A 9,641-nucleotide genomic window follows, 5' to 3' on the forward strand; every position below is an offset into this window, starting at 1 on the left:
AGGAGGGTTGTTGATTACCCAAAGCTCATCCTTCTCAAAGCTATCATCGCAAGGAGATGGCTGTCATTCACATTCACGCACAAAATGGCGCTAGGGGGTGGAATATGCTGGGTGGAATCAAAAGCCCAGCGAACGGCGCCATTTTGGTATCCTTGAAATACATTTACGGATCTGCTTCGACACCCTATACAATTAAAGATATATCCAGATGGGCACTTCTTCGTCTAGCAAAGATCTTTAACAGAATATGGACTCAAATTCCTTAGAGTACAAGACGGTACTCAGATCCACTTGTCAGGCGGAACCTCTTTCCACAATGTACAGCCGAAATCAATGGAAAAACAAAAGAACAAAACTATGGCGAGACCCTGGAGAAGGGGGCCCAGGTGCCTGGGAAACCCCCAAAGCAGACCGCACTGTCCCACGGCCATTGGAATCCGTGGCAACCGCTAGGACAAAAGCCCTCGTCAGCCCCACGTCACTCGTGCTCGAGTCGCACAAAAAAAAACCAGAAAAGAAGAAGATGACTGGCTCTACGGAACGAAGTTTTTGATACCCTCGCAAATCCATCGTCCCCATTTTGATTAGCCTTAGTCTAGCGTATGTACTGCGTCCAAGATAAAGAAAGGTTAAGGAGGGTTTTTGGGACATGTTTTTACTTGGTGGGTCCGAAAGGGCTCTCGACGGAATCCTCTCAATACCATTTATTAGGGTATAAATAGTCACAAATTACAGCAGAGTAAAAAACAGAGCAGAGACATTCAGATTCATGGCTTTGGTTGTGATTTCTGTTAGTTCCTTTCCGTTCTACACATGACCATACATATACATATATGTACAAGGGTATATGGTATATAGTTTCGGGGGTAAGGAGGAGTACCATTCGACATCCCTGGAAGTTGAGCTGAAAGTCACCCAAAAAAAAAAACTGCGACGTTGCTTCCATCCCCAATATCTGCAGAGTCTTTCATTCAGCTTACCTGGCCCACCCTCGCGACTCACCTGTGCCCAGGTCCTACTCCTCTCCTCTCCGCTGCTCTCCTCGCCTCTCTACTCTCTGCATACCCCATCACTTACCGGGGGCGGCACGCAGCAGCGGGGCCTTCAGTTAGTCAGAAAGCCTTGTCAGCTCGTCAGTTTCAGGTTCCATCCACATCCACATCCATATCACAACAAAGCAGCACCACAGCACACCTACCTGCCCCACCTCTCTGCTGTGTCTGTGTGTATGTTTGTGTGTGTGTGTGTGTGTGTGTGTGTGTGGCACCTTGACAGGTGAATTATTTCCCTCTGCGGGCATTTCTAATTGGATTTTCCCTCAGTTCTAAGAAAAAATCTATGGAACAAGAATTTTTTGTTCGTTTCTGTGGACTGTGGCTGTGGCGGCGACCTTCTCTGGCAAAGCCACCCCCTCAGCAGGGAAACACACAGAGAGCAAGAAAGAGAGACCAAGAGCAAGAGCAGAAGAGAGAGAGTGAGAGTAAGAGTGAGAGAGAGAGTGCCACCCTCGGGGGGAGGCAAAGGAAGCCACCCCACGCAGCAGCTCGACACAGCCACTACCCTCTATGTGACCTCTGCCCACCTGAGCAACCTGCACACACCTACCCACCACCCAATCCCCTCCAGCTTTCATCCCTGCCACCATCATCATCACCCTCTCTATCTCTGCCCCCTGCCCCCTGCTTCCTGCTACCCACCTCAGGGATGATGACGTCGTCGTCGGTCTTCGTTTATTGTCGTCGTTGTCGCTCTTGTCGTTGCGGCCCTCGTGTGCTCGTGTTTCACTGTAGCTTTTTGCCTTGGCCGATTCTCTGGTACATAAACCAGCACCACCCCTCCACCCCACCATCCCCCCTGCACTTATGTACTACAGTATACATATATGTATATAGCATGTATGTATGTGTATATGTGGTATATGGCCACGTAGTCAAAGCTGCCTCACGGCAAAGTTCCTCTGAATTTCTGATGTTGCTCTGATAAATACTTCACTGCGCCATTCTCACATTCTCCGTCTTTTTCATTCCTTCTCTCGCACTCTTTCTCTCGTTCTCTGTCCATGTATGGGTATATCCTCCGCATCTGAGAGGTAGAGCCAATGATGGGGGCAGAGCTTAGCCCGCGAGACGTATGTAGCTTCGCTTTGGCCCCCGACCCAATGCCAGGCACTTTGCAGCATTATGTGGCAACAATAGCAGGGGCAGCAGCAGCAAAAAATCAATATGGATGGACAAAGAATACCCGTATACACACAGAGGTAGAAGCTCTTTTGGGCGGACAACTGCGGTAAGACTAAAATAAAAAGGTGGAACTGAGGCAGAGAACATACAGTACATTCATGGAAATATGCATCTGCTGTGGGTTGAAACAGAAAGAGTCCACTGCCCAGATGAGGTTCTGCTGCACTTTTGAGGTTAGCCACCGTCGTTCCAGTGGTACCCATGAATGGAAGCAATGGCAACATTAAAAATAAAATTTGATGAAAATACCACCTCGAACTGATCAAAGATTGAAGAATTCTTCTCGAACGAATCTGAGATTATATTTGTCAGCTGCTGGGGGTGGTTGGGGTTTGTTGGGGTAGGGCTCTTGTCTTGAAAGTGCTGCCCATGGCTGGAGAAGAAAGCATTAGTGAGGTTAACTTGAGAATGCCATCTTCGACTGGACGCCACGATTAAGAGCACACTGTGACTCACAGTTCGACTCCTCTCATTGAGGAATGTGACTGCAATGCGTATAAATATATACATATGTGATATATGAAGAAGTTTACTATATATAGAAAAAGAGCCATAGAAAAGGCCGTATCAGTGGGCGATAAGCAGGAACATCTGTTAAGCAAGTCACACACCGAAACAGCAACAGTACCAGCAACAAAAATAGTAACCGTAACAGTCAATTGATCTATCTATATAGTCCTCGGGGGAAATTCGAAACTACAGATATCTGGAGCAGAACCCAAGACGCACAAGTGAACAGATCTGAGGCGAAATCAGGTGGAGTGCGGTTTGGTGCGGAGTGGAGCGGAGCGGTAAAGTCTTTTTATGGGACACACGATTCCATGTTGATTTTGATAATCGAACCCGTTGAGCGTTCAGTTATAGAGCCTTGAGCACTGAACATCGATGACTGCCACTCTGCGAGACACGCGGCTGCTAAGCTCATCCGACTGATTGGCGACACCACCTCCCTTCCATTCCATTCCATTCAATTCGATTCCATTCGACTCGGAGCGAGTCGAGTCGAGTCGATAGCGTTTGCTGCAATTTCCAGCTAATTGCATTTCGTCGCCGGGTAGTTGTAAAAAATATTTGTGCAAAGATTTAGGCGACAGGCCACGAATCGGGGGCGAAATATGCACGGGTTTCTTCGTGTTGGTGTGTGTCTCTGTGCCTGTGTACCTGTGTGTGTGTGTGTGTGTGCGCGGCAGATTATGGGCCTCATAAGGAAGAGCCTTGTGTATGAGGTGCACGCTTATGTAAGCATTGCAAATCATTCGAACTATCTGCCACTTGTACTTCCCCTCCACCCCGAACCTCTATCTCGCTCTGTGCACTCGACTCTCGTTCCCAGATATTCTCCGATTTTGCGGTCACTATAACATATGATGGATGGATGGATGGATGGAAGGTTTGTTCTCCTTGTCTTGGGGGCTTTTTTAAGTGTTTTTTTTAGGGACAGAAGCTGTGCGAGCCTCCTAATAAGACAGCATCGTAATCATCGTACGAGGGGCCAGGCTCTCACAAATTAAAATGGACCCACAAATTTGCGGTTGCCTTTCTTATAGATGTGACCCATCTGGCCGGCGCTTTGATAAACACCAAAATCTGGGGACAAAAACAAAGTGGAGCGAACCCTGAGATATGTAGTTGTAGTACTTGCCTCATTCAAGGCGTTGTGGATGCCACAAAAGTAATTGCGATAGCAAATCGTGCACTCTACACCCTGAAGGGGGGGGTATTTCAGGCCGATACGAAATCGAAATAGAATCCAACCGCTACGATATGAATGGTATAGGATGAGGTTGAATAAGATGGTCTTCTATCGTACAGATCGTACAGATGTTTGGGTTTTTCCATATATGTGTGTAGATATAGCCAGTGTGTTGAATGTAGAACCCCGATCGGGACTCTCTCATGACCAAAGTGTCACTCCGCTTTAGTCAAGAGCCACAGCCACAGCCGGCCCCGACCCCGACCCTGAGCCAGAGCCAGGGCCAGTCCCTGGATTGCGGTTGACCATTCTGCATGGGACATGTTAACGAGCCAGCAAAAATATTATAATTATGATAACGCACAGGGGCGTGGCGTGGGGGGGGGGGGGGGGGGGAGGAGGGAGTAGGGTACGGTACGTATACTGTGTGTTGCGCGGTGGATGGGAGGCGGGGCACTCGAGAGCCGCCCAAATTGTCCAGATAAGATTGAAAATTTGCGGTGATCTGTGGCCGCCTGGGAACAAGAACGGGAACGGGAACGGGAACGGGAATGGGAGCTGAGAACTCTCTCGACGATTACGCTTGAAGCAGTGGAGCGACCCAAGGTAAACCGAGGCACTTCCAGGAATTTTGTTGGCAGAAAAACATTTTCCATATTCCATGAGTGGGCAGAAATCCAGAAGTCGAGCGAGGCGAGCAGCCGGGGATTGGATGGCCGCTGGCGATCATTGATCTGCGAGTTTAAGGTACTATATACAGATATATATACTTGTGGAAAATGCGAGCGATCAGCGAAAACCAAACGCGAAACCGTAAACCAAGACGCAATACGATCCGAGTATCTGGAAATTAGCGGGTAGATGGTAGATGGTAGATGGTAGACTGTAGATGGGGCGGGATCTTGGGACAATGAGTGAATATGTCATTCACCCGATCAGCCTCAACTCCCAACTCCACTGAGAGCCTACTGTCTCTGTCTGTGTCTCTGTCTCTGACTTCGTCTCTCGCTCTCTAGTTCTGCTGGAGCACGTGTCTGGTAAGTGGAACGCCGTATCTTGTTGCCCACTGCCGGCACTGCCTCCACTGATCAGACAGTGTCTGCTATTAATCATCATCTCATCCACGAGTGCGAGCGATGTCTGACCCACCTGCAACTGCATTGCATTGATCAGTCCCCCTCTACCTCCAGCTCCAGTTCCAGCTCTGAATTGGATCCGATTTCATTATGTGCATGTTGCAATATAGTGATTCTGATGTCAGTGACTAGAAGAGCGGTGCCGAGAACATCTCACCCATTACATTCTTCCATACATTATATATTCTCATACACAGTACATACTCGTATATTCATTTGGGTTTTCTTCTTTTTTGTAAACATAATTGTTGTTTTTGGCCTGAATTTTATATTGGCAATGCAGTTTTTTGATCGCATGGTACACATCCATTCGCCGGACTTCGATGATGGAGTGATGGTCGGGGCCAAAGAATCGTATTACAGAGTACATCGAAAGGGGCTGAGATATTTTGAAACGAATTTTATTAAAAATATGCTGATTCTATGCAAATCGAGTTGATCGCTGGGTTGGGCCATTGGCAAATCTGTCGGTCTTATATGTATGTACAAAGAAGATGAAAATGTTCGTTTATACTTGTGGGTTGGGAGCTTCTAGATACGAGTATCTCAAGAGATTGGTTATCCATTTGCTCAAGAGAAGTTTGGAAGTCTGTGGAAGTCCAAGCTCTATATCTATTATCTATATCTGTTATATCTTAAGAGATTGCGTTCTCTGTCGATGGTTTGAAATGATTTCTGTGGTATTTTTCCAGGAACAATAATTATTCCAACCCTGAATCGAAACTCCTCCTTCTCCATTTAATAGTTTTAACCCAAAAGCACCGTGACTTTCGGTTATGGCTCTATCTGTGGGTTACTCATATCGTCGAATATCGGGTGAACTTCGAACGCCTTTGCCATATATTTATCACATGAGACGGCCATAAACGCCGTGAGGCAAATGATAAAAAGTTCTCAATAATTTTACTCTCTCTCCCTCTCTTTCCGCCGCTGTCTCTCTAGTTATTTCGTATACATATATGTATTTTCTGTACATTTCTGGCGATCCACGAGCTCGGGATCTGTATGGTTTTTGGTGTGTGTTTCTGTCTGAGGCGGGTGCTTGGTGTTGGGTGGCATTATTCATGGCGCCTAAACAGCTTTGGACAAACACCTTGAGCGAACCCCGGTGCCCAGACCCCTTCTTCTTCGATTCCCTTCATTCTAATGAGCCACTTGAGCTTCCCCAGAACCACATGAAACAACGCAGACGACGACGACGACGACGACGACGACGATTGTGACTTTCGTCGGTCGAGAGGGGCCACGGGCCAGGGGCCAGGGGACAACGGACAGGAAGGTACCCTCAATGGCAGCGTTTGTTCCCCAGGCCAGACCCATGGGCAGAGACAGAGAGAAAGATACATACACATAGATATAGATACATGCATACATGTGGCGACCCACATCGCTTGGCCATTTTCTTATTTACTCTTATCGAAGCCGACGCCAGATTTTCAACATTTGATAAATGGGGGCGCGTACATTATGGATTTGGTTGGGTGGAGGGGGAGGGGGAGAAGGAGAAGGAAAATAACATGACCGCCATAGACTCAGCCCTGACATAGACACACACACACAAGCCCAAGTAGATCCACAGATACATATGTATATGTACTTATGTAGATGTATCTTTATGTACATACGACCACTTCCTCCGACTCGCAGCGCCCTCCCACTTACCCAAGCATCATGGGATCGATCCCTTCGAGGCCCATTACCCTGGATGGAGTGGAAATCGAGTAGCGATCCAATGACATCAGGTATTTTTTTGGAGCAACATTCGTGCGCAAATATTTAACTTAATTAAAGTTAAAGAAAGAGAAGGAGAAGGAGAACAAGAACGAGAGACGACGGTGTGTGGCAGAGACGAAGTAGAAGAAGAATACGTAGACGAAGACGAAGACGAACTGCGCGTTACGCAGTTGGCAACCAGAGGCAACTCTCGCAGTCTCAGTGCCCCAACAGGCTGTCTCGAATGCAGATATTATCTAACGCCTCGACAAATCCCCCCAAAAGCTTCCGGAGAGGGAGCCGAGCCGAGTGGAGGACGTAAATATGACAACAGCACATCATCATTCAAAATACGAGGTATCTTATCAGGCGAGAAGTGCGGAGTGGGGAGTGCGGAGAGGGAATGCGAATCGATTTTGGATCTGAAGTCGAATCGAAGGTCTCTTGGGAAGACACTGACATGTGGAGGAGGAGGAGGAGGGTGCTACGACTACGACTACGACTACGACTACGAGTACCTGTATCTGTATCTGTAACCTCGCTATATCTCTGTGTGGTTTCAAGGGGAATCGTTTCGGCAAGCCCCGCTATTTGCCAATAGCTCACGAGGCCAGCGGGGCGGGTCCCGAGCGGGTCTCTCTAGCTTGCACCGATAACTTGTAATGCGTTTTGCTCTATATATTGTACGAGTATCTCTCTCCCCCCCAAGCCCCCTTCCGCCGTCTTCCAGTATTTGCCCATGCCCAGAGGTTGTCAAACGAGCACTTTGGTCTGCCATAAAGCCAAACGGGCCGGCGGCTTTCGGGCTTAGAAGTTTCACAGTTTTCTGTTTACCGAGTGGCAGGCGATGACAGCGATGCCCAGTCATGAATGTAAACCGATCGTGGTTCGGGGCCCGTGGTTCGGGGTTCGCGGTTCGCGGCTCGTAGTTCGTGGGTTAGCTGGAAGAACTACCGATGACGCGCGCGCCCCCATTCAGCTATCGGCGGAAGGTCGTCGGTGCATCCCCGCGATAATTATCGATCAATCTGAGCGATGCAAGCCCTTCGCCTAAGATATTTAACACGGATATAAACGATCAAAGCAAGGCCTTCTCATCGTACATTTTCTAATATGTTGGCCCTTGATTTTTCTCTGACTTTTGGCCGATCAAGTAGGCCGGGCACTGGGCGAAAACTGTCGAGATATCAGATCTATTGGGATACAGTCAGTCCTTGCTCACAGTTGCTCGAGGCAACAGCATTTCAAAATTTACAAATTATTCAAATTCCAAAAAAATATGCTGGATTGTTACCCCTTTTGTGCACTGTCTGTGTCTGCTGAATGATTCTGTCTGCTGTTCAAAGGCTGCCACCTTTCTCCGAGGCGTCGTCCAGAATCTAAACATCCTTGACCGCTACATCCTGGAACCAGCTTTCGTGCATCTGGGTCAACGCAACATTCTCCAGGTGAGCGCTGGATGACCATTTGACCAACATTAAGACCTGCGTTTTAGCCAGCCAAGGATTAAGCACCCCCTCTCTAAGAGCTGATACTAGAAGCTGCAATCCATGAAGGCCTTGCTCGATCCGGGAATCGTAGTGCAGTAAGTGCAAAATTCTTTACCAGTTGCTCGACCATAGGCGATCGTAGGCGGCAATGACGACAAAGTTGTATGAAATCCACACGGATCCGATCTAGTGCCATGGAAACCCAAAAGGCATGCGAAACATTTGTGTAGATCTCATAGAACTTGGTCTTCATTGGCGCCTATGACTGCTTATGAACCGGGAACTGGATGGAGTTTTCAGTGGGTGCACTCGAACATCCCCCCTCCAGTCCACGGCGTCGTGGGATATTCCCACCGTAAGATCGCTGATCTGCTCCGACAAGCTCCGTCTCGTTCTCGACGAAGTACAATTGGCCGTACTGGACTCAGCGGTGGATGGTTAAAGGCTTCGCACATGCGTCGGGATGTCGTCCTTGGGGCAGTACACTCCCAGCGGTAACATCCGCTTTAAGTTCGAGCTCCCAATTTTCAAAGATCGTTGAATAAATGCATCGAAAGATGCTCCACAGCTTACCTTTCGAGGTTTTCTCATTGAAGCAGTGGTGCATCTCATTGAATAAGTTTAAGGGAAGAGGGCGTGAGTAGTTGATGGAAATGTGGATCCCATAGACGGGATAGATTACACTCTCCCTCTCCGAGCCCCTGAGTGCAAGAGGTGGCCTCTTTTTGGGGCTTCTATCTGCTATCGGGCGGCCTACTATAGAAATGATTTTTCTCATTAATACCCAGAACAGAAATTCAATTAGAGCACCTGCGATGATGGACGTGGCTTATCAGAGGAACGCCAGACAGGGGGATGGGATGGAGCAACTGCCAACTGACGGACACACGAGCGGACAGAGAGCTCTTTCATTTTTGTATGTTCTATTTTCGGTGTGGCACCTTAGCCGCGTCCCGTAGCGGTGCGCCGACTCTATCTCGACTCTACCAGTGCCCGCCTCCGTACATCCCCCTGCAGCCAGTACACTTGCCCGATTGGGTCAGATGATTGATATAGAAATTTCTGGTGATTAACTTCCATTTGGCATTTCTCAAACGGAATCAGGCGAGTGCCAAAAACCATTGACGATAAAAAGCGGGAGCGAGAGAGCAGAGCCCCTTCTGCTCTTCCTGTCACTCGGGGTCTTTATCTCGTATCTGCTAATGAGTTGTGGAGCTAATGACACACACAGAGGGAAGCACAAATCATCATCTGTAGCCAACACCCACACCCACACCCACACCCACCCGAAGTTGTGAAAATAAAGTCACGATAGGGCACAGTGTGTGTGTGTGTGTGTGTGTGTGTGTGCGTGTGTGTTGGAGGTGTG

The 9,641-nt window shown here is 48.3% G+C and overlaps 1 long non-coding RNA gene across 2 annotated transcripts; it reads left to right on the forward strand.

Moving 5' to 3' along the window:
- The first annotated feature begins 7,730 nt into the window (after positions 1-7,730).
- LOC26532277 (uncharacterized) lies at positions 7,731-8,844 on the forward strand. 2 transcript variants are annotated; one of them, XR_001452672.2, is made up of 3 exons: positions 7,731-8,230; positions 8,278-8,367; positions 8,601-8,844. It is a non-coding gene; the product is annotated as an uncharacterized lncRNA (long non-coding RNA). The 2 variants fall into 2 exon arrangements; XR_001452673.2 differs by having other exon boundaries at positions 7,745-8,230; positions 8,278-8,844.
- Positions 8,845-9,641: the final 797 nt, after the last annotated feature.

Source organism: Drosophila pseudoobscura, chromosome X (assembly GCF_009870125.1).
Source record: "Drosophila pseudoobscura strain MV-25-SWS-2005 chromosome X, UCI_Dpse_MV25, whole genome shotgun sequence".
Taxonomy (NCBI): Eukaryota; Metazoa; Arthropoda; class Insecta; order Diptera; family Drosophilidae; genus Drosophila; species Drosophila pseudoobscura.